Source organism: Neolamprologus multifasciatus, chromosome 14 (assembly GCF_963576455.1).
Source record: "Neolamprologus multifasciatus chromosome 14, fNeoMul1.2, whole genome shotgun sequence".
In the NCBI taxonomy this organism is placed as follows: Eukaryota; Metazoa; Chordata; class Actinopteri; order Cichliformes; family Cichlidae; genus Neolamprologus; species Neolamprologus multifasciatus.
In genome coordinates, this window is record NC_140452.1 from 13720985 (window position 1) to 13741232 (window position 20248).

Sequence of the window (20248 nt, forward strand, 5' to 3'; positions counted from 1 at the left end):
TAATTATTACCTGCCATTACCTCTGCTTTTTGTTTAGGGATCGCTTTATTCTTGCTTTCTTTCTGCTGAATCTGTTGTATTGTATTGGTCTTTGTTGGACAATGATCTGCCTTGGTGCTTCTGTTTTGTCCCAGAGCGCATGAAGTCTTTGTGTGTTTGCTCAGAAACTCACATATAAAGCTCTTTAAATGAAAATTAAATGTTTAGCCTCGTTAAATGTCCACGTGTTCTACGTTCATCATCATGCCCGGGGTGGAAGGGGGGCTTTGGGGTGGTGTTCAGTAACAGGCTCAAAGATACAGATTCAAACAGCCGGGATCTCATATTTAATTAATCTAAGGAACAAAATTGTGTCAACCTCTGGGGGTGGGCCCAACTTGTCATGGCTGGCGATCGGGAACAAGGGTTAACAAACATTAGCAGCGCATTACTGGCCAAAGGATCATGTTATTCATTACATACATTTCACACTGTATTGTATTCTGTGTTCGCTCTTTACAGCGAGCACAAAATACATTGGCATTCTGATACATCAGGTGACCCTGTATAATCAGCTCCTGTCTTTCTCAGGAATCAGTTACCAGTTCAAACATGTAATGCTGAATGAAATTACAGTTCTGATATCAGTAGTGCTATTGTGTGTCAGCTGAGTCAAAGTTGAATGGAGGGAGACATATATCTGTGCATGCTACAGTATTTCAAGTGTTTTTAGTCATCACAATTCCAGATCCTGACTTTACCTGTGACAAAGAAAACGCCAGAAGGGAATAACAGTTTTGCTGAAGCTACTTGTTAAATTGCAGATTAGCGAGAGCTGTAAAGTTGTGATATTACAGAATTCTGTTTGGAAAATTAAATTTGGATGCTCAGTCCCGCTGTGCCTGTTTGTCAGTAAACTCTGTTGCATCCTGCTATTTTTTTGGACAGTGTGTAAACTGAAAGAAAAAGCTTTCATAGTTTGGAGGTACTCGGTTATTTAATTTGCTTTTTGTGATACAGAGGTACTACATGGTAAAGTTTAAGGTCTGTTTAGCACGATACATAGTTAGAAACAAACCTAAATCATGCATATTAACGGCTAGATTTATGACACTGTTCCCAGGATACTTCCCAGAAAGAGGAACTCATCAAGGGCCTAGCGGCAAAATTCTAATTGCCCCTGCACAGCCTTGTAGAGAACCTTGTGAATAGTTTTGCATTTCAGAGTGTGTCACATTATGTATTAGCTTCTTATTATAACTGACAGAAATGACTCTTGGAAGTGGAATCCATTTGCCCGAATGACTCAGGGAGAGAACATGGCATCCCTCTGCTTGATCATCTGAGATGCCAAAGGACTTGATTTTGCCAGCATTGTATATAATTAAAGAGACTTCTTGGTTGACTGTTCAAGGGTTGGTACGCTGGAATGTATTCAGAACACCCGAAGCTGCAGCATCATGTGTCTGTGAGACCCAATCGGGATTCTAAGTAGCTTTTTATTCCACTCACCCAAGCAGAAAGAGCACTTGTATTCAGCATTTAATTCAGTAATGCCTGATAACATACAATTTATATATGGCAAGTTAATTAAAATCCATCGAGAAGGTCTGCTTGTGTGTGCTTTAATCTCTTTAAATCAACAAACCATTTACTCTGCTTTAATGTATTCAAGCCACTGGGCAGTCCCCCCTTCTTCACATGTGACTTACTTGACCCTAGTTTTAATGCATGCAAATAAGTGACAGCAATTTTGGAACAATTTTCTCGATGCCGTGATTCAGTTGTCAGTTTTACACTGAAGAAAAACCTTTTCTTATCATAGCGTGCTTCACTGATTCATTCCATTTGAGATGTCGCAGTAATATTAGCCTTTATCTTGATTGCCGTTTTAACATATTACATGATTAGTTTCAATAAATAAGTGTAGTGTCGCAGACATGCAAATTTTTATTGTTATCATTTGATACTTAATGGAGAAATAAGTATTTCCAGTGCTCATTGTAAACCTCATTTATATGCGTACATCTGTGTGCACATGCATGTTTTCGACTGTGGATTGGATAGCATTTAAATGCAGTGTGTACCGGTATGTGTGTTTATCCTATCCATGCTGCCTCCGGTCCCTAGGGAGTCCCTTGAGGATGCTTCCAGCAGCCAGCGACTGCTGAGTCATTGCACATCTTACAGAGTTTAAACTGCAAGAAGGGCCAGGCAGACTGCTGGGTTTGGGAGAGGCTTGCTGTTCTTGGTTTTTACCCAATAACGGCTTATCCAGATGTGCTCTCTAATCCAACTTTCCCCCACTGTCATGGCTGGGCTATTACATTTCTGTAACCATGAGAACCGGCAGTGGAGATGGCCGCAAAAAGCCTGTCGAGGGATTGTTATTCATGTGTTCCATAACCTGTGGAGAAAAATAATGTGGCTAAAGTCTACACAGTTCTTGTTGATAGAAAATGTTTGACTGACTGATGCTGATATTTTTCAAAGGACAAAATGTAATTATTTCCAGTGAGTGGTTAGTTATGTTGTGTACTGATTTTGCTTTCCCTTTCTCCGTCCTCCCGAGAGATCTTGTCTGTATCGATTGAGGAGATATACTATGCAGCCGAGCCTTGATGTTACTGTAAAGTTCAATTTCATGATACGCTTTGTTACATCATTTCCCTTAGTTTTTTGCAGAAATTTAATGCCGGTATAAAGAATATGCAGTATTTTATTTTAATTATTTCATTTTATTTGATTTGATTTTATTATTAATGGTCATTACTGAAATCCTGGTAACTGTAGGCATTGCTTCAGGGCAAAGCCTCATGAATCTTCTTGTGAAAGTCTCTCCATAGCCTGCAGCACACAAGCAACTAGTAGGGGTTTGTAGTAGGGGTTTGTGTTGTCTCCACACACTCCTGAAATCGCTGGATTCACTCTGATTTTAAATCTTTTATTAAATGAAACTTGCCTTGAGGGGGTGTCTGAGTGAAATCAAAATTATATGCTAGTAGTACTAATAATAATTCGAATAAAGTTTTCTGATTTCCTTTTAAAATAGAAGAGTTCAACACAAATGAGCAGTCCTGATGCCAGATGCCACTGCTTTTGAGCTTAAGAGAGGTTTTCATTCTATAAATTTATTTTTGGGACGGGGTAAAAAAAAAAAGTCGTGTCACGCAGCTGTGTTAAATAACTCACTGAAATGTGGACTTGCTGAATTCCAATAAATTATATATGAATGATTTGAGTATATTATAGCAACTTAAGTAAATTAGCTTATTTTTATGGATTAGTCTTGCATTGAACCAATTGAAAACAGTTACATTTGAGGAAACGGATGGATGGATGGAAAGAGCAAACTAAAATTAAGTAAGACAGTTGCATGGAGCACAAAACTCTTTATTTCCTTGGATCTGTACTCCACACTGTTCTCAGTTTAGTTACGGTTCCCCCGCTGCTCTGCACAGAGAGCAGCGGGGATTGGGTTCTCTACAGATTCAGTCACACACTCTGCACTGCTCTGCCTCAGTATCCCATCACCACCCTGTTCAGTCCTACAGTAATTAATGGTCTTATATCAAACCACAGTTCCCTGTTTCATAACCAAAACCAACAAAATTTTTAAGGGCAAAAAATATGCACCTCAGATTTTGGAGCTAGAGCATCTCACTGAAATAAGACACTAGTCCATACTTCTTCTTTGAGCCAACAATAAGGTGTATTACTGTACTAGTAATAGTACCATCCTCCAAAATGCTATCTACAGTATGGGGAGTACCCATCCTAGAAAGCAGCACTAATATACACACCCAAATACTACACATTTCATTTTTAGGTTCTGTTTACAATTTTTCTCTCCTTTAAAATAACCCAGAAGTGCTGCTGTGCCACCACTAACAACCCCTTGCAACAGAATAACTAAACTTAGCTCCCACACACCCTTGTTTATATATTTTACTTTTAGGATTTCTCTACCTCTCCTATATCCATTACTTTTTAGTAACACATGCTCCGTGCTTTTTTCCCTTTCTATATGGTATACATGGTCCGATATTCTCTTTTCACGGGTAGTTGAATTTAATCACGTATGACCTGTTCTTAACCTAGAAAATATGACTTCTTCCATTCTGTATATTTAATCACAGTACATGTAAATACCCATTTAACAGAGCTGTGACCTTACACAGTGTATGGGCTCCGATCAAATACGGCAGCGTGAAATCGCTGTGACATCACGTGAACTATGAACAGAATGGACTTTACTCTCAATTGTTGAATTGACTCAATAAAAAGCCATTAAGTTGACTTGCCAGAACACAGTATTTTGCTGAAATAACACAACTGACTCAATTATAAAAAAACAAAAACAAAAAAAACAGCCTTATTTGTGCAGTATCCAATTAAAGAGGATTCTTTTAAACCAACAACAGCGAGATTTCATTTGTTTTTGAGTGCAGTGTACAGGAAATTTCATTAAAACAGAATGGACTTAATGAGCATTCAAAGTTCATTTTTTTAAAGAAGCGGAATATTTTTTTCTTCCCTTTCCTATGATCTTTATCACAACAACACAGTTTAGAGGCTGCTCCACAAACTAGTGATTTGAGGTAGCATGCAAAAATAAGGCCTGAATATGAGCAGTGGTCGTGTTTTTTAAGTCTTTTCTTTTTTTATTCTGATTATAACATGAGTCAGTGATCAGCATTTATACCTTCAAAGCACATAATCTGCTGAGCTGAACATGCGTTTAGCTTGGGTAAGTGCAGCATTTATTGATGGTGAGTTGGCAGATAAAATGTGGTCAGTCTGTTATCTAGATTCACTCTGCTCCTGCATTCTTATGATGTTTTTGCTTTAGATGTTGTTACTGACATCCACTGATGATCCATACATGCAGTCATAGTTAGTGTTAGTAAGTGTTATAAAAACTGTGAAACAAAACTCACACAGTATTCTCCAACTCCTCGGTGACAATGATTTTGTTCCCTTGCTACCTGGTTTTAGATGCATGTTGAAGGGTTCAAGACTGAAGAAACCTTGAACTGTTGAAAGATTGAGGTTAAGAGCTCCAGGGCTATACTCAGTTACTGAATCTTTGAACATAGCATGACTGAGTGTGAGGGACAGGTGTTCCTCGTAGAAACGTCACAGCCCCAAAAGGCTGAGGAGCTTTGAAAAGCAAATCTCTCACAGTTTTGAACTTGAGCGGGGAGCACATCAACCTGTCCCCTGTATCCACGCATTGAAAGGCCTTTTGTTCGCTTCTATTCACTGTCATTATTCTTGTGCCCAAGCCACAATTCCATTGCATAAAGAAGCACCTACACTTGAGGGTGATTGTAAAATGTATGTGTGTGTTACAGAGACGCAGCCCTAACAATAGTCCACTTTCTTTTGTTAAATCCAGTGCTGTTTTTTTTTTTCTTGGGGGGGGGGGGGGGGGGGGGGGGGGGGTTGTTTTTTAATTTGACATACGTAAAGTAAAATCCAGGATTTGGTGAAGTGAGAAGCTGAAAAAATCTAAATGAAATAATTTGAAACGTTACAGGAAATAAGGAAGCACATTACAAATGTACGCTCTGCATAGAGATAGCTGCCAATGGCCACACCCCCCTGAATCATATGAGAAAATGTCTTTGATGCACACTCCACATTTAAGATGTGTTTTAACTTTGAACTGAAAAAAATTGGAGCCTGTGGGGTGCAGTGACATCAGCCTTTCATTCGGACACGTTTTTTTTGTATTACACGGCTGGACTCATAGTGCTTGCTTACAACATTACGGGAGTATTTTTTTGTTTGTTTGATAGGTTTGTATTATGAATGTGGGAGAAAGTATCATATTTACCCACACGCATGTGTGCAAGTCAAAGACACATTTTGGAGGCAGGAAAAACAGTCTGATTGTATATATTATATTTTATTTATTTCTTTAAAAAAAAATATAGACAGTGATCTTGTTTACATCTTGTTTGTTTTTATTCATGCTATTTAGCTGTTGTTGTGGGATGAAAATAATTGTTCTATGGGAAAGCTTATGTTCTGATATGTGTAAGAAAACACTTTAAGAGTGGGTTCTTATTGGCTAATTAAAAAGAATTAAGATAGAAAAAGTAAGGCTATGATAAACTATTGATACAGACTGTGATTGTTTCTCTCTAACAGATATCTTTTTTGCTCAGCAATGAAACCAATGACATATTTATAGAATATTATTTTTCAAATACCCTTAGGAACAATTACACTGTCCTATTGTAGTTTATTAGCTGTATCGGTTTTCCTGCAGACACAACAGAATCGTTGTCAAACAATGGTATTTTGAGGCATCATTGACTTTTGGCGTCTGTGATAGAGGCTGTGATCCTTTGCTGTAGAGGAGAGTTTTTGCCGTAATGCTGGGATCTGTAATTTGACTGCAACCACATCGAGCACAACATGGAAGCTTGTTCTGAAATGGTCACGGGCATCGCAGCGGCAGAATATCAGGCGAAATGATGCTTCAAAGAAATCACTAGTGGTTTCCTAACTCACAGCAGCCACCAGTATTTCTTATGAACTTATTTATTTGTTTACTTTTTTGGCAGAGTTTCTCCTCAGATCATGGATTAGTAGAGATATTTGCTGGCTCATTTGCAGGCTAATTTGGTGGGTTTTATAGGCCCTTGTGGACAGTTTTGAGCTGTTATCTGTGGGGTTGCTTATCCACTCCCTGCCAGTGCCTCTGACAGTCTAAACCAACATCACATCAGGGCCCACCACTGAGACTCAGGGGCCTCAAAGCACGACATGGAGGAGGATGAGCCCTCCTCTTTGGAGGATTATCCAAACCTAGTGTTACAATTGCTGTCCCTCTTTTAGCAATATCCATTTAATGTAGAGTCCTATTTTATATGCTTGTGTTATTTTCAGAGAACAGTCATTCTTAAAATGGAATATAAGCTGCAATGCACTGATTCAATATTCTGAATCTTTTTCCGTGCATGAGTAATAGTTACTATCCACATTCAAGGATCCTGTATTAAATACAGTTTCTTACTCAATGCTATCATATAAATATGTAACATACCATTAAAACAAAACATCTACAAATCTCTTGTATCTGATGCTTTTTATGTTTTTCTTTTCTAGAAGCCTTGCAGTAAAATTTCAGATAGCTCTGAATGATCGGTTATCGTTGCGAAAGCAATTAGGGGTTGTTATTGAGGTTGAGGAAGCAGAGATCATAATGTGCTGTTGCCCCAGTCTCAGATAAAAAAAAAAAATTAAATGTTCATGCTGAGAATTTTCTCATTAGCAGTCACCTCTGATATGTATGGTCTCTGACACAAATTCAGCTATGGAACTTTTAGTCCTACTTGATCTAACATTTATCAGTAAACACCAGCTATGGAAATTGAATATGTAAATATTTTTCTGTCACTTCATCATCCAAAGGTAGAAAACACTTTCTTATATTTAAGATGCAAAATCAAATCATGTTTTTTTTTATTGAACTCTCATGCATATTTCATCGTATATGTATAAAAGTACACAAGAAAAGAGCCGAAAGAGTTTCAGTGGATCCGGATGAAACGTGTCTATTTAATTTGTGTTTCTTTTAAAAGTCTTAGCCTGGAATGATGTTCAGATGGTCCTTTGTGAGTATAATTATTTGTCAATACAGAGTGATTCAAAATAAGATTAGCATGCTTAAATATAAGATTATTTTCACACACATAAAGACTCATTGCGCTGGACAGCTCATGTTCTTCCTGGATTATTTATCTTTCATTGAAAATATCTTGGCACAGTGAAAATTTCACAGCCTGTGAATTATGAAGAAAATTGTTTGGGATATAAGCTTTACAGTTTTTTTTCTTCTGCCTTCAGAGGTTTCCCAAAAGTACTGCTGTCACACTGGAAACGCCAGTCTTATCACAACTGTATGAATTGCCAGCTTCTGCAGTAGGTCGCACCAGAGCTGCAATCTATCTGTCTGTCTTGCAGTGTGTGAATTACCAAATTCTGGCATAGATGCACTTTTAGAGGATTTAAACTGGTTTCTTACTAGCTAAGCTCTGTCTGTTGTTTACAGTAGGTTGGAAGTGTAACGCCTTTACCATTTTGTTCCGTGGGAAGTGTAGTTCAGACGCATTTTCCCATTTAGCTTAGGTATGGATGGCAACCTGAGGCAGTATGTTTTCAAAATGTCAAGTTGAACAACTTAATCAGGTACTAGAAAATAAATTGACTTCTGTCAGTCAGCTGCCTGATAAACAGACACTATAAAAATGTGTACACTACACTAGTTATGTGACTATATAGCATACAACAGTTGCATGGCTGCGATAATACTACGTTCGCTTTTGCAAAAGTGAAGTGGAAAAGCGAGGACAAAAAAGAATATTTTGATTTTCCTAACATTGTTATAATGTTAAGTCGAGCTTTAAGTCTTGTGGGCCCCTTTTGTCATTTGCTAAAAGACAGTGAGAGGCAGGAAAGGTTTTTCTATAAGTTTGTTGTGGTGAGCTCAGCCTGCTATGTTGGGGTCTGCTGGGGGAACTGCATCGGAGCTGGTGACACTAACAGATGGATAATCTGATCAAGAAAGCTGGCTCTGTGATTGGCTACAAATTGGACATATTTGAAGATTTGTGGAGGTCACTGAAAAAAAGAAATACCAATTTATAATACTGACCACATTGTTCACCGTTTACTGGACTGGCAACGGCGGACTTTCTCTGACAGACTGTTTCAGCTCTACTGCCACAATTCAGTTAAACATTTATTGACATTTTAAAAAATTTTTTGCTTCTACTTTTTCTTTTTCTTAGTGCTGCTGATGTTATTATTATTAAATTATATTAACTGCTGTAGCAAAAATATTCCCTAATCTCAGATAAATAAAGCTTTATTGTACCTTTTCTTATCACATAGTAGACTTCTAGACGTTCTGCTTTCTTCACACTGTACACATCCAAGAAAAGTATAGAAGTAAGATAGAACCGTAAATGTCTCATTTTATTCTAGAAAGTGACAGCTTCATGAATAATAATACAACCTGTAACATCCAGAATGCAGTAAACAAAGGACTGAAAAAAGATTAGGCTTATGGCTCATATTTATCCATTAAATATTTATTGGACTCCATTCTTATCCTGCGGTTTAGCTCAGAACATCCTTTATGTAACAGAATGTATGTTTAATATGAACTAAAATGTCTCAAGGTAACATTACTGAGGTAACATTATACTAGGGCTGTGCAATTAATCCAGTTTCATTTTCAATTAGGATTTTATCTTCCAACAATTATGAGAACAAGATAACTGGGATAAAGCAATTATTGTTTTACTGTATGTTCATTCTCCCTAAGTGTTTCACCCGTTTCTAAAAAGCAAACAAAAAAACGAATAAAAAAACAAAAACAAAGCTGAGACGTTAAAGTCATGAAATGCTTCTATTAATGAACCTTTCAAAGGTTCATTAATGGCTGCTTACAGCTGCCTGACTGTTGTTGGCTTGCTGCAAGTCCTCTGCTGGCTGGGCCTGGACCACATCCCCCATTGCAGGAATTCTACTGTAGATGCTGTTGGATGGTTGTGGGCCACCAGGGACCCTTCCGAGATTGGCTCTACCGTCGACCAGTTTGTGCTTCCATCCCCCTCCTTTTCTCCAGTTTTTCATTATTAATTAATTCATTTTTTCCCAGTGTTTTGCTTGAGGCAATCCCTTATAAAAAGGCCCATTTTTTTTTAAAGTTCATGACGTCCATTGCACTTATTTAACATTTGTCTGTAATTGGTAGTTATTCACCATAATTGTTGGTAAACAAACTGTTCAATGTTGTCTTATTTGAATTCTTAAATGATTCTTTTTAACCCTTACAAATGTGTCAAAACGTAAAATGAAAAATTGTACGCAAAGGACTCAATGTTCAACAATAGAATATATAAAATATTGGAAATTCTTATAATTTTTTGCTACTAGATTGACGAATTATTTAAAAATAATCATGATGTTTGTGCTGTTGTCCAAGTCCACTTGCTTTTCATCACCTTTGAAGAAATTTGCAATAAAAATAGTTTTCCTTGCTGTGAACAATTGTTCCTTAGAAAAGGTGTTTTCTGTCTGCACAAAATATTCTTGCAACTGACGTTCAACCAAGTATTGTTAACTACATACTTGGATGAATTATAAGAAGTACTTAGATGGTTGGAATATACTTATATAAGGTCGAAATTGTTTTCAAATTTAAAATACATTTATGCCCACTTCATTTCTTTACTCTTTGTTTAACTTCTTGTGGTATAAACGAATCTTACTGACCATGTTGCTGACTCTTAGTGGCTTAACTTTTATCATGCTATGAATTATATAAGCACTTACAAACATAAGCCGCTTGACAGCATGTATTTTAGATAGCCTTTTGAACTGTCTTGCACTCAGTGGGAGCTGAACACACACACAAATCAATTCTTCAACACTGACAAAGTGTCTGAAATGAAAAACAGTGGGCTTTTATGTAAGCTATCTGGAGAGCATGATGAGAGGAGGATATCAGTTTTAACAGAGGTGTACTCAGCATGAAAGCAGGCGTGTTACTCCGATGGCTATATACAACATCTGGTGAAATCGTGTAAAATGTGTCTCTCTCAGTAAAGAATTTTACTGTATTATACAGTTTGGATTCCAGGAGAAAATTTGGAAGATGTAAAGGTTTTCAGTTTTTTGAGGCCGTGTTTAAGCTCTTTATTGTATAAAGAATTATTATTTTATAATAATAATAATATATGTATTTATAAGAATTATAAACCAATCAAACTATATAGAACCAACTAACATTTTGTTTATTAATCTGAATACCCTGAAATTTTATGATTTAGTTGAATATAAAATGGCACAGATAATGTATAAAGCACAAAATAGCTTGCTTTGCCCCAGTACTCAGAAGCTGTTCAAAGTCAGAGAGAGTCAATATGACTTAAGGGGAACAGATTTCTTTGAAAAAAAACAAGATAAGGACAAATATAAAGCAGAGATGTGTTTCTGTTAGAGGAGTTAACCTGTGGAATAGTTATGACAGTGATTTAAAAAGGTGTAGTTCATTTTCCTTGTTTAAAAATATGTTTAAAAATAGAGTATTAGAAAAATATATATATCAAGAATGAAAAGAGCAAAAAAAAAAAACAAAAACAAAAAACAGAAAACCTCTTGATTCTTTTGCTTTGATGTAGTTACTTACTAAGGTGGTGGTGTTTTTTCTTGTTTGTTTGTTTGTTTGTTTGTTTTGTTTTTGCTTTGTTTGCCTTCTCTCACCCCAACCGGTCGCAGCAGATGGCCGCCCCTCCCTGAGCTGGGTTCTGCCAGAGGTTTCTTCCTGTTAAAAGGGAGTTTTTCCTTCCCACTGTCGCCAAAGTGCTTGCTCATAGGGGGTCATATGATTGTTGGGCTTTTCTCTCTGTATCTATGAAGCGCCTTGAGGCGACATTTGTTGTGATTTGGCGCTATATAAATGAAATTGAATTGAATTGAATTTTATTATTTGCTTCGAGCCCTGTGTACAGGAGCTGCATGCTAAAAGATCTTTTGTTAAAAGGGTTGGCGTAATAAGCAAATGCTTCAGCCAATACCTTTTGATTAGCCTTGTCTCATGCTTTCTTGCTTTGTGGTAAATCTTTGTTCTGTCTTCACTGAGATATTTGAATGCTAATCAATAAACATATCAATCATCATTGTCTTTTATTAGGAATGTAGCTTTTTCTTAAGGGTATACTTTAGAATTTTATTAGGCAAGCCCTAGAATGCACTGAGGAATGGCAGGATGGGGATGGTGTTATCTTTGTTCAGCAAGGCCTGAGGCAAGCCACATGTAGCCCTAATGAGTCGCTTACAATTTCAGGCTCTGCTTGCTCTCAAACACCAAAAGTAAACTTTTGTCTTTTTTCCCCCTCACTATTCGGGGACCTTAAGAGGATTGTGGGATCATTATTTATTCATGTCATTGTGTTTATTCACCAGCCTCTTTGTGCGATGGAAGAGGGAATGGAGCAGCCTGTGCAGATGAAGTAAAAGCTGATAATTATCCACTATTAGTATTGTTTTTTCAGCCATGGTTTAAGTCAGCTCAGTTGATGATCGAGCTATGATAGAGGCCGCGAAACATCCATTTAAAGCAGATTACCATGTGCACAACTTTGAAGTTTGGAATCCTCTGCTGAGGATTCTCCAAATGGGCGTGGTGCGTTTATAAGCCTGTCTTTACTGCACTTTTTCTGTGCAGTTAGAGAAGATGTCTTGTCACAGTGTCACTTGCGAACAGTTGTGTCGACCAGGAGATCCTTGAAAACAGCCATCACAGGCCTGCAGGATGTCGTTAACAGTGAGAGGTGAGGTGATTGGAACCTTTACTTTTCATCCTAGAACAAAGAAAACCCTGGGGATGCTTAAATGGGGCTGTATGGAGGGATTTAGCAATGTCAGACTGCCTCAGAAGTAGCACTGATTCAAAAGCAAAGTAAATTGTAAAAAAAAGGGGGGGGAAAATGGGATTGGGCCTAAAGACCAAGGAGTCTTGAAAACGTTTGCTCAGTTAAAAAACACAACAACAAAAAACGGTGCATCAGCTTAGCTGTCTCAGCATGTTCAGTTGGCCTGCACACTGTGTTCTCCGTTTATTCTAGGTGTCAAAACATTTCTTAAGGGTAACACAAAAAGGTTGCTACCCTTGAATCAAAGCTTGCCGTTCAGCGGGATTTAGGGTTTCCCTTCGAACAGAAAAAAGTCTCCTCAGTTGATTTCAGTTTTAAATACCGAGTCTGATTCATTTCTCTGTTTGTCACAGAAAAGTAAGAACAGATGGTGTCTTTCAGCTGGATAGTGGGGCACACAAGTTTTCTTCTTTTCCTTCCAGCACAGAAAAATAGAGTGGACTGGATGCAAGAGAGTGGCAGCAGCCAAGCAGGGATGTGGGTAGAGGATGACTGGGGAGAGAGTCTGTGGTTCTAACCCAGAGAGGAAATGCCATCTCTAATCTAAGCCTCTCTGGCCTCCTGTTCATCTTCCTAGGTGATACCCTGGAATGCATCTGTCTTTTCTGCTGTCTGCTAATGCTGCTGATTTTTTTTTATCTTAGGCTACGTCCACATGTACCCCGGTATTTTTGAAAACGCAGATTTTTCTATGCGTTTGCACCTTTCGTCCGTTCGTAAACGGCATTTTTGGTCACTGAAAACGGATATTTTTAAAAACTCCGGCCAGGGTGGATATTTTTGAAAACTCCGTTTTTGCATTTATGTGTGGACGAGAAAAACGGAGAAAACGCAGAAAACGTAACGTCAAAGGTGTGCGCATTATTTGACGTCACACTGTGCGCCGCGTTATTGTTTCGGTGAAATGAATTTCTACAATACTGTTACAATACTGTTACTGTTAATTGTACTCTCTGCAGTGTTTAAATGCTTACATATACACACACAGTTACTGTCCCTCCCACATACGACTCGTTAGTTAGAGATTCTCCTCTTTCCCCATGCGGATGAATAGATTAAAACTGCCTAAGATGTTAAATTAATCTTAGGCCCATTGCCTGTGAATATACTAATGAAAATTACCCATTTGATCTAAATCACTAACTATTTCTAGCATTTTACTGCTATTACTACAATATTTGCATTAATGATCGACGATGAGATTTTTTCTCTTGTTTTCTGGATTTATTCTTTTCATCCATTTATAATTCAGCATTTGTCTCTTTAAGAGCATACAGTTGTTGTAAGTAATGGGTGCTTTGCTTAAAGTGCTGATAGAAGTGTAGTGGGAAAGTCTTAAATGGAATTGTTTCTTCTGTGGGCATACTGTTTTATTACAAGACAGTATAATTTCCATTTGCTCAGTAATGGTTAGCCCCGTCTATAAAGAAAAAAGACATTTATGTGTTTTTACAGTTTATTTTCAATCATACATTTGGTTCACTCTCGTTATTATGATATTGATTCCTCACAGGTAAATGGCACCATCAGAGAGATATTTATCAATTTTTCAATGCTGGTTCATAAAAGCTTGTTTCCCACTTCCTCTGCAAGCGAGGCTATGGTTCTATTGTGGAGTTGGGGTAAGGAGGAGGACTTGATGTCACATAGGATTGCACCAAATCAATTAGCAAAGTCTTGTTTTGTGTAATCTTGAGTATTGTAAAGTAGCTTGATGATCTTTGTGGTATCACAGTTAAAAAAATATACCACATATGTTTACAATACGGTTTATCACTTGTTTTCTGTGAGTTGCTTTTATGACTCTGTCCCCTTAAGCTGCAAATTTGCTTTTGTTTACATTTCTTTTCTTTCTCTTTTTTTCTTTTCCTAAAGTGAGACCACTTTTCAAGTGTTCATTTTATCAAAAGGCTAGCTGTTGCTTGCAGCAGTATCATAGAACACAATTATGTCAATTTGGGAATTCTAATAATAATGCACAAGAGAAAATTAAGCTGCCTTGTTGGCCGTATTGCCTGTAGAACTGCGATTAGTTAAATTACCACAGCACACATACTTGAATACTCATACTATGAGTATTCAAGATACATCTTGCAGTCTTGTAATCTAATCCTGATAACTTTTTACATGCCTTATTACAAAATCTGTTGTTTCCATTGATCTTATCCTCACAAATATTTGTCAGAAGAAAATGTAAAATGTTTATATTCAGCAAAAATTACAGATAATATGGTCATTAAAAGATTATATACATTTTTGGAAATACAAAAATGAGAAAATAAATTTTTGTAACTGCGTTGGTTTTTAAACATTGCTTTTTGTTGATCTTTTGTAACATTTCCACCTGCTTTTGCTTGTATTTTTACTAACCAATATCAACAATTAACATGGTCTATGATACATTTTGAGGATATGCAAATTAAAGGTTTATGGGACAAAATGCAATTTAATATAAAAGAAATGTGGTTAGTAATAGATAAAGTCTTGAGTGTGTTGCAAAGGTTCATCATGCTACAGTGCAGAGACTACTACAGGATTTTACATTATTTAGTCACAAAGACGCTGAATCTCTGAGATTGTCAGTGACACAATGGCAATATTAACACCACATTTTCATATTCTCGAAATTCATTATATCATAAAATATCATGATATAGTTCATGAGAATACATTTGATAACACCCAAGTAGAAAAAAAGAATCAGACTTCCTTATTAATGAAGTCGTCTCTTTATCAGTCTTTTTAAAGACCTTGTGTCACACAACATTCCCCGGACAACTTAATCCTAAATGGTTAACACAGTAAATATGGCCACTCGGGCTTTAAGCAACAAGACGTTATGAGGGGGAAAAACTTGGAAAGCTGAAAAGGGAATTGCAGATGCTCAGGTAATTTAAAGGCTATTAACTATCCAATTAAAGCACCTTGGTGGCCAAAGCACCTTGTAGGCAAATAAAACTCAATTAATAGACCATTATTTGTATTTGGTTTGGCATAATAGGCTTATTTATGAAGCCAGCTGTTTTCCTTTGAAGAGAATATATCCTTAATGCTTCTCAGCAAACTCACAACAGTCACTGTTGTATTAATTTGTTTTGATAGCTTAGTTTGAAAAGCACGAACACTTGTGGGTCATTTTTTTCTAGAAGTAAAGCTTTAATACTGCTGAAGTACCTTTATTTTTACCCACTCTTGTTTAGCAGAGACACTGGCAAAGATACTAGATTTTTGCTCCATAAAGTGTAAGTAAAGATTTCCTATAGTAGACACGGAAGTAGATGCTTGCTTCTGATTTTGGAAGATTTAATCAAGACTATCGGTGGTGGTGTGCATAATCACATTTCACCGTGTGCCACTCAAATTAGACACTGCAGAAGCAACGCATACCTGCAGCCTTCAGATGGGTCCAAAGACAGCTAATCAAGAGAAAAGGAGGACCTTCATAAGCAAAATCTGGCACATAATAATGAAATCAAAATAAATAACAAAACTCTGTGCATAGATGACTGATGATTGGCAACAGTACAATTAAAGTTGAGTACAGCGGCAAACATACGTATTTGTTAGACATAAATTTAGAGGAGAACTTAAAGGTGCTCCTTCACCAAGTAATGATGTAAACAGTACAGAGCCTTTGTGCTGCACCCATTGCATGTTTCTGATTAGGTCCTTACTGTGATTAGTGCAAAAGATGCTGAATCGTGACGTTAAAATTGCACTTCACTAACATCATCAACCACCATCAGCAGATTGGTGCAAAATGCCAAGTAGGTGCAGACAAGAAACAAAACCACTGTGGTGTAGAGACGAGCACTTTGCATGTATGCGCACACAGAAAAAATAGAGCTGTCCATTTCCATTTGACCTCCACGTTTAAACACAGTTGGAACACTTACAGCAGCAGGGAAAATCCGAATATTCACGATCAGGCCCTCTGATGATGGCTGAGGATAAAATTCAGCAGCCGAAAATATGACAAAGGCTTTATTCATGGCATAACATCTTGGAGTGAATCCTACTCCACCTACACTGGATGACAAAATTGGTGCCAGGAGCAAATTACATAACATTTTACTGATCTGCCAATGACAACCTGCCAACCTTTCACATACTCCTGTTCAAATGCTACCACACAACCGTCCAAGCCAATTTGTTGACACATAATATTACTTGTTTGTTCTTTTTTGTCTATTTGTCTATTTTTTTTTTTTTTTTTTTTTTGCTCTTTGGACCTTTTTGGGTTGGGGGCGGGGTTGCCATATTATCATTGTACAATGCTGTGATTAAATTAAATTACGATTAGCATTACAATAAATGATTCTGCCTTTGCTACAGTCTTATATGACCGCCATTGTTCAACACAATGTGCATTTTACAAAGAGAATAGCTATGTGATGATGACACTCAGTCTCCTCTGAGACTCTGAGTCATACTTCTGTGTCTTATATGCTTAGTGCCCTTAGCCGCAGTTTTTAAGTAAACATAATTCAGACGAGTGACTCCATTCATCATGGAGTCACTCGTCTGCTCCAGCCTTCCTCCGTGTGGTGGCTGTATTTAACAAAAGCAGTCATAGACCTGGTTTATCATGTTGCTTAGCTGAAGAATGGCACATTTTATCTCCATGAATATGTCTTATTTTCTATGTATAACTTCAGACTTTTATATCAGTCGGTGGTAAAATAAGAAAGATTAGTTAAGTTTGGAGAGAAAAAAGGTTTGAATATCAGGACTCTGTTGATTCTTCTTATTCGACTTTCTTTTCACTTGAAATCAGGTAAACAAAGAATGTAATTTAGAGGGAGGATGTAATCTCCCTCTAAATTACATTCTTTGTTTACCTGATTTCATTTCCTCTCTCTTAGCATGTGAAGCCTCCTCAAATAAAGGAATTTTTAAACATAAATTTTCTTTTTTTGTTTATACTGATTCTGCTTCTCATTCATGCACAAATGTTATCATTCTGATTAGTTTCGTAGCTTCTCAAGGCCAGAATGTGCATTACAGTCTGTACACGGTTGCAGTTCTTAAATATGTTTGGTAATGCCTTTGCTTGTCTGTAGTCACTTCTGAACTCACATAATAATCAGAGGCATAATATACAAACAGATCTGGAGCAGAAAGTGTGGCTACAAATGCTTTTTATGTTGCTGTTGGTTTGAGTGACACAGCACATAGCTGATTATTGCTAAATAATAAATGATCAGTGTTCCAGCTTTTTATTTCTGTAATTTTAAATTGGTTATCCTGGTGGGGTTTTTTTTATAGTGTTTATTTCTGTCTCTCTCTCTCACACACACACACACGCGTGCGCGCACACACACACACACACACACACACACAGTAACACACAATTTGGATGCCTTACATGTTTGTCACCTTACCCTGTGACACTGTGAATACTGTTTCTTTCACCATTTTGCGACATTTATTACACCACAGCCATTTTCACACATGAACTGTCATGTAGCACATTGAAGGAGATAGTCCGCACTACTGGAAGTAGTCTTATTTATTTATTTGTATTTATTTATTTTTTGGATGAGGAAGCTTCCTGGATAGAATGTGTGGGAGGCAACACACTCTCTTACTAGCAGCTAATACAGCAGACAATTAGCTGCACTATTTGTACATCAGTGCAATCAGACATCACACGGACTTAGGTAGGTGTATTAGGTAGCTGACAAGTTGAAGACTGGCTAATTTCCCGTCTTACTGTTTCAGACATTTACATTCTCCTTTGCACCTCCGGTGTAGAGAAGTTCACGGCTGCAGCACATGTGTAAAAACAGCTTAAAGCTTAATGCAGGGTGAGACGCTATTATAGGGATTTGTGAACCAGTATGCGGTAGATTCTGTAACAGTTTCCAACTCTAGAACGATTGAAAAAGGCAGTGTAAAACAGTGTTTAAGAAAGGTAAAGGTGAAAATTGGTAAAAATAAATTTTGCATAAACTAATTAAATAAAAATAGAAAGTAAGTCAGATAAGCACAGCATCATCTTGACCAAATTCCATTACACAGATCCCAAAGATCTGTGTAATGGAATTTTAACTAGTGCAGCCAGAGCACTAGTGATGAAGCAAATGAAAAATCCTAAAACAGCTAAAAAAAACAACTTTTCTTGATTTTTTTTTCTAGTAGTCACAAACTTGCCTTGCCCATTTGGAAACCCCCTCGTGCTGCACTTGTCAGTTACTGTAAAAAATTTAGATTTAGCCCAGAATAGTGGCAGAGTGCAGATGTGATGTCACCACTCATGGAGCATAGACATGGAGCTTTGCCACTGAAGATGCGAACTTCTTTTTTGTTGATTTGGGAATTTCTTAAACAGTTTAACAATTGAATTCAATTCAGTTCAATGCAGTTTCATTTACATAGCACCAAATCACAACAACAGTCACCTGCTTTTATTGTAAGTTAAAGACCCTACAATATAAGAAAGAAACCTTGATAATCACACAGCTCCTATGAGCAAGCAGTTGGAGACAGTGGGAAGACAAAAATGCTTTTTAAGAGGAAGAAACATCTAGTAGAACCAGGTTCAGGGAGAGGCAACAATCTGCTGTGACCAGTTTAAAGTGTAATGAAGGTGAGATCAAAGAGACAGGAGAAAAGGAAAACTATGAAGAGAGAGAGAATGAGAACTATAGTTTAATAATTGCTAATGATTAAGTACAGTAGTGATGTATAAACACACAGAGGTGATTCTACCAAAGAATCTTATGCTCCCATTTGCATGATGTAGCCCATGCCCATTACTAGTCTTTGGTCAGTTTTTGCTTATTTATTTTAAGCTGTAGGATTATAAAAATAATTGATCGAATTTTTTCATCATACATTTGCATGTTTATACTGCTGCTAGGATCATGTCTGTAATTCATACACCACATACAGTTTTTTTTCTTCGACCTGTAGAACTGTATCTTTTAATTATTATTTTTAAAAAGCCTCACAGCGCTTCAGTTTTTATCTTTTTTCTAAATTTCAGGTGACTTTTGATAACTCACTGCATAACTTTTATACAAATTCTATTTCATATAAGCATATTTTTATTCATATGAAACTTATATTCTATATCCACCCATATCCACCAAGTGGTGTAGCATTACGCTTGTGTAGTGTTGTTGCTTCCTCTGTTTCAGCCTTATCTGTTGTGTTTGTCAGATTATCATTTTAAATAATTAGCCATTCATTCGATTCTGTTTTCACACTTTATTCTGACACATCTGAGCATTTTTAATAATAGTGTTATTAAAATGAATAGAATTTAATGATACTGAAAGTAAAACGTTTTAGAATTTCTAAATGTTTGTTTACAGAGGAGGTTACATGCATTTAATGCAAGAATGTTACATTATTAGTAGGTTCCTTTGGTTTAGAACAACCCAAATCTATTGAAACATTTTGTCAGCAGTTATATAGAGAGCAAGCACTAAAAGCAACAATGTATTTAGCAGATTTCCTTACCTACAGATTACACTTATTTGCCTGTTCTTGTAATTGGCTTGCTAATGAGTAGATTAAGACCTTAAATGCAGTGGGTGGTCATCTGTTTTAGCAGTTGGGACAAACTAGGCAGTAAAAGGCACTTCCTGAAGCTGTCAGAAGCTACAGCAGTTGGACATGGTCCAAGGGGTCCTAAGTAAAGGTTCCCTTTTGCTGCTGTAATATAGTGAGCGAAGGCAAAAGCAATCAACTCTGGCAGCCAGAGAAACTTCTCTGGCCATCTCAAGCTGTGGCTTTCTGTCTGCAGAGGCCTTGTGTCTGGCTTCAGGTGGATGTGGTGTGGGTAAGGCAGTATTAAT

General features: G+C 37.1%; 1 protein-coding gene across 13 annotated transcripts in view; it reads left to right on the forward strand.

Moving 5' to 3' along the window:
- The window catches only part of tenm4 (teneurin transmembrane protein 4), a 150788-nt gene that overhangs the window by 36579 nt on the left and 93961 nt on the right, over positions 1 to 20248 (forward strand). The gene's annotated exons all lie outside the window — the stretch shown is intronic.